The following is a 5,596-nucleotide window of genomic DNA, read 5'->3' as shown; positions in this document are numbered from 1 at the left end:
TCCATTTCCACTGATGCTGGTCAAAACACTTTCAGGGGAACCTTTTTTCCATTAGAAAATGCAGTTTTGTCACAGTCTAGCTGTTTTGCGGGAATGTGGCAATTCTGACAACATTTTGGATGCGTAAAGAACCAAAATGAACTGTTTTGACTTTCTGGTTTCATTTCAATAATGTTGAAGTGTTTCATTTTGATAGGTTCAAAACACAATGTTTTGAATCTCCTCATTTTGATTCGTTTAGTTTTGACTTTTATATTAAACCATTAATTTTAATGTCTTTAAGATTGATGATTTAATAGTGTGTATTGTTTGGACATTAACTAAACAAAACATTTAAATGGTTCCAAATTTTGAAAAATCTTGGAATTTTTTATTTTGCGGGAAATTTCAGCTTTTCAGTCCATTTTGGAACAAAAACCCATTTCAGAACGTTGGTATTTCCATGTTTCCTCCATTTTCCGGGAAAGAGCTGTAATTCCTGTTATTCAGTGGGTGTCTCTCCAGAAAGTGGATTCATTTGCTTACCCTACCCCAACCCAAGATGACTGTCTCATTAACTCTCCTGGCTTCTGTTTCTGCAGGCTGGACTCACACCTTGCTAAATTCTGGCACCAGCCACAAGCCTTGGGTGAGCTGAAGGGAATGAAACTGCTGGCTGCCTGCTTCACGTACCTGCTCTCATCTGTCTGGCCCTGCCCAAGGCTGAATGCCAACTCCACGAGCGATCCATGGAAATCAGGGGTAAATCCCTGGAACTGCAGCAGCCAGGCCAGCTCCTCAGCTGGTGCAGACTGGAGCAGAGCCACCCCAAATGGCTATGCTGCCCCCCACCCCCGTTATCTCTGCCCTTTCCCAGATAATTGGCTCCAGCACAGAAGAACCTAGGAGGTCGGGGACAGTATCAGTGGGTGGCATGGCAGGGTCAGTGTTTAATAGAGAGGCTTCTCCTGTCTCACTCGTGGTAGCCTATGTTCAGAGCCTGGTTTAGTCACATGGTGGAGAGTCTCCAAAGCGTCCAGGCATTGACCAGCGTGTAGTGCCGAGGTGCAGGAGCAGCGCTGTGTGCGTCTGAAGCCTGCCCGCACACAGAGCAGCTCAAGCCGCTCTGCCTCCTCTCGGCTCCCAATTGGGATGGTCCCCATACCTCCCCGTGCACACTGACCGCAGCTGGGCGTGGGCCTGGCATGGCAGAACCGGGGTCCCCTTGCACACACACACACACACACCTGTGTAAGGACTTGTCCCAACCTGACCCCAAACACGTGGGGTTGTTCAAATGCAGCAAAATTTTTGAAAAGGTCTCTGGGTTAAGGCTGTCATTGCTGCCACCGTGTGCTCGGGCCTGTGTAGTCGCGCCCTCTGCCGGTAAACGTGCAACATTACGGGTTACTGCAAGGCTAGAAGGCTGCAGCATGAGATGTCTGAGCTTTCTGTCCTTTTATTATCTAGACTTTGTTCTTGTCCCTCCAAAATCCCCCTCTGACTCCCCTCTCATCTTCTGCAACCCAATCCATCCCCCCCACCCAGCCACTCCGCTCTGGCTCAGTCCAGGAGCTGGACTTCAAAACGGTCCTTTCGAGGGACTTTAGACACTCTAAAACAATTCCTTACATCTTTTAACCCCCTTCCTCCCTCCCATCCTGAAGGCCGTTCTCCCCAGCAAGGCCTACAAAGGGCCTGCAGACGGAGTTTCCTGGCCCAGCTGTGTTGCAGGTTCAATGAGCCAGGAAACTGCTAGAGGAACTTTCCAGACAGCAGAACTTCAAAACTTGCAGTTTTTAATCAGCCTGTCCAGCAAATCTCTTCCTACAACATGTGTCACGGCAGCACCCAGTGGCATCCGACGCGATCAGGCCAGCTCTGTGCTAAGCACCAGGCACACCCCTGGCAGTAACAGCCCTTCCTTATAGATTCATAGATTCATAGACTCTAGGCCTGGAATGGACCTCGAGAGGTCATCGAGTCCAGTCCCCTGCCCTCATGACAGCACCAAATACTGTCTAGACCATCCCTGACAGACATTTATCTAACCTACTCTTAAATATCTCCAGAGATGGAGACTCCACAACCTCCCTCCTTAGGCAATTTATTCCAGGGTTTAACCACCCTGACAGTTAGGAACTTTTTCCTAATGTCCAAACTAAATCTCCCTTGCTGCAGTTTAAGCCCATTGCTTCTTGTTCTATCATTAGAGGCTAAGATGAACAAGATTTCTCCCTCCTCCTGATGACACCCTTTTAGATACCTGAAAACTGGTGTCATGTCCCCTCTCAGTCTTCTCTTTTCCAAACTAAATAAACCCAATTCTTTCAGCCTTCCTTCATAGGTCATGTTCTCAAGACCTTTAATCATTCTTGTTGCTCTTCTCTGGACCCTCTCCAATTTCTCCACATCTTTCTTGAAATGCAATGCCCAGAACTGGACACAATACTCTAGTTGAGGCCTAACCAGTGCAGAGTAGAGCGGAAGAATGACTTCTTGTATCTTGCTCACAACACACCTGTTAATGCATCCTAGAATCATGTTTGCTTTTTTTGTAACAGCATCACACTGTTGACTCGTATTTAACTTGTGGTCCACTATAACCTCTGGATCCCTTTCTGCTGTACTCCTTCCTAGACAGTCTCTTCCCATTCTGTATGTGTGAAACTGATTGTTCCTTCCTAAATGGAGCACTTTGCATTTGTCTTTATTAAACTTCACCCGGTTTACCTCAGACCATTTCTCCAATTTGTCCAGATCATTTTGAATTATGACCCTGTCCTCCAAAGCAGTTGCAATCCCTTCCAGTTTGGTATCATCTGCAAACTTAATAAGCATACTTTCCATGCCAACATCTAAGTTGTTGATGAAGATATTAAAGAGAGCCGGTCCCAAAACAGACCTCTGCGGAACCCCACTTGTTATACCTTTCCAGCAGGATTGGGAGCCATTAATAACTACTCTCTGAGTACGGTTATCCAGCCTGTTATGCACCCACCTTATAGCAGCCCCATCTAAATTGAATTTGCCTAGTTTATCGATAAGAATATCATGCAAGACTGTAGCAAATGCCTTACTAAAGTCTCGGTATACCACAGCCACCGCTTCTCCCTTATCCACAAGACTCGTTCGTTATCCTATCAAAGAAAACTATCAGATTGGTTTGACATGATTTGTTCTTTACAAATCCATTCTGGCTATTCCCTATCACCTTACCATCTTCCAAGTGTTTGCAGATGATTTCGTTAATTCCTTGCTCCATTATCTTCCCTGGCACAGAAGTTAAACTAACTGGTCTGTAGTTTCCTGGGTTGTTTTTATTTCCCTTTTATAGATGGGCACTGTGTTTGCCCTTTTCCAGTCTTCCGGAATCTCTCCTGTTTCCCATGATTTTCCAAAGATAATAGCTAGAGGCTCAGATACCTCCTCTATTAGCTCCTTGAATATTCTAGGATGCATTTCATCAAGCCCTGGTGACTTGCACACATCTAACTTTTCTAAGTGATTTTTAACTTGTTCTTTTTTTATTTTATCTTCTAAGAACAAGTTAAGAGTTTGCAATATAAACACACAAGAGACAGGGGTGGTGATTTTCTCGAGGTCACAGGCAGTATTGGAACCCAGCTCTCCTGACTCCCCAGCCCCCCTGAATTAGCTTGGGCCAATGCAATTGCCTGGTGCTCTAGTGGTGGGGCAGCCTATAAACACCCCATGCTGTCAGCATTCTCAGGATGACAGTGCCCCACATGCTCATAGTCTGTAGTAGCACAAAAGCCCAAGTTCTAACTGTCGCGAGGACACACAGGTCCATGTCACCAAGTGAGTCACTGCAGAGCAAGAGAACTAAGCACATGGGCCAGATCCTCAGCAGCTGTGAATCAGCGGAGCCCCACTGATTTCAAAGGATCTGCTCCAAGCCAAGAATGTGGTCCTTGGTTCCCGTCACCCCAGCAGGGCCCTGTTTGCGCTGCGTGGCTCAGGGTGCCTGCTATTGGTTTTTAGCTGTGGTTGTGAAAGGGGCTGGACGGCAGTCCCTGGAGAATCGAGTCCTGTGCTTCTCCATAGACCTGGCACAATGGGAACCAGACAGGGGAAGTGGGTTGCACCCCATTCCCAGTGCCCTGAGTCACCCAATCCTTCCTCTGTATGGCTACCCCCTTCTTTCCTTCATTATTGTGCAAAAGACATTTTCATTTTAAAATAAGCGAAGGCCACACCACCTGCTCACCACAGGCAATGACAAGGCAGGTGCCACCCACTGGCAAGTGTATGTTACAGGTCGGGGCCTGAGCCACAGGGAACATGAGCAATCACAGCCTATAGCTTGGGCGCTTTAATTCCAGCTGGACCAGTCCATGGTTTTAGCTCTGGAAGTCCCTCCTTCTCCATCCCAAACAGGTGGCTGTGACACGTGCTCAGGAGAATTAGTCCTCAGCCTCACGTTCTAAATATTTCCTGGCCTTTTCCTTCTAGACCCTGATATCGTCCCTTCCTGGTACATAGGGCATGGGATGAGACCCGTGGGATGGTTTGGCCGGAGGAGAGCTGTCGTGGAGAGCTCCCGGAAGTCGGCCTATGGACACAGGCAAGCTTGCTTCCCTCTAGAAGAAAGCAGTGAATCCATTCAAGATGAATGAAATGGCTAAGACAAAGAACGAATTTGAATGATGATAAGAAAAGACCCTTCTCCTCTCTTCCTTCCACATCCCAGCCTCTCTTCTAGGCAAATGAAAATGTTTGGCTTCATTTCAATGTACAATATCTTTGTGGCTATAAATGATAGAAACCAAAGAGTAGTTGATAACTTCAGTATTTTTGCAAACAATTTCCCTCTCGTCTGTTTTTTCTTTTTCTCTCCCCTGTTCCCCATTTGTCCCCCATCTCTGGCTTTTGCTCTCAATCTAAGATGATTTGCACCAGAAAATTGCTGGGGGGAAGAAATACAAATTCCCATGTTAATTATCTTCCTAGAACATGGGCTTGTAATGAACTAGGAATGTTCTTAATGTTTTCTCTGAATACTGTGTTGGTGCCTCAATGTCCCCATGGCAGTTCTTAAGTATCTGGCAGAGCAAAGGGCCAGTGCACCTAAATGCCTGGCACTCTGTCTCCTAGCAACTGATGGCCTGGGCCCCTCCTCTGCAAAGGTGCCAGCTGAAGGTGTTGGAGACAAAAAGATCAGGTGACCTCCTGGCCCGGGAAAGGAACTGAGCAGAGGAGGAGGGGCTGGAGGGTGTTGTTAGTCTGGAGCTGGCTGGGGACGAGGTGTGAGGGCAGATGAGGGGGTCTGGCTCACTGTCCCCCAGAATGGACCAGGCCGAGGGGTCTGGTTCACGATACCTACAAACTCTGTTTTAGACCATGATCCTGCCATCGAATAACCCTCTGTTTTACTGGCTGGCTGAGAGTGACATCTGACTGCAAAGTGGGGGTGCAGGACCCTGTGGCTTCCCCAGGACCCCGCTGGGGTCGGCTCGCTGTGGGATGTGCACGGAGGGGCAGAGGATGCTGAATGCTCCAAGGAGAGACCCAGGAGGTGAAGACGTGTGAGCTTCTTGCCCTGAACAAGTCCGCTGCAAGGGAGAGGAGGCTCCTCAAAGTCCTGACTGGCTTG

The 5,596-nt window shown here is 47.7% G+C and overlaps 1 pseudogene; it reads left to right on the top strand.

Moving 5' to 3' along the window:
• The first annotated feature begins 436 nt into the window (after positions 1-436).
• Positions 437-4,906, top strand: LOC115659928 (annotated as a pseudogene).
• Positions 4,907-5,596: the final 690 nt, after the last annotated feature.

Source organism: Gopherus evgoodei, chromosome 11 (assembly GCF_007399415.2).
Source record: "Gopherus evgoodei ecotype Sinaloan lineage chromosome 11, rGopEvg1_v1.p, whole genome shotgun sequence".
Classification (NCBI taxonomy): domain Eukaryota; kingdom Metazoa; phylum Chordata; order Testudines; family Testudinidae; genus Gopherus; species Gopherus evgoodei.
This window is presented reverse-complemented; position numbering and strand designations above follow the sequence as displayed.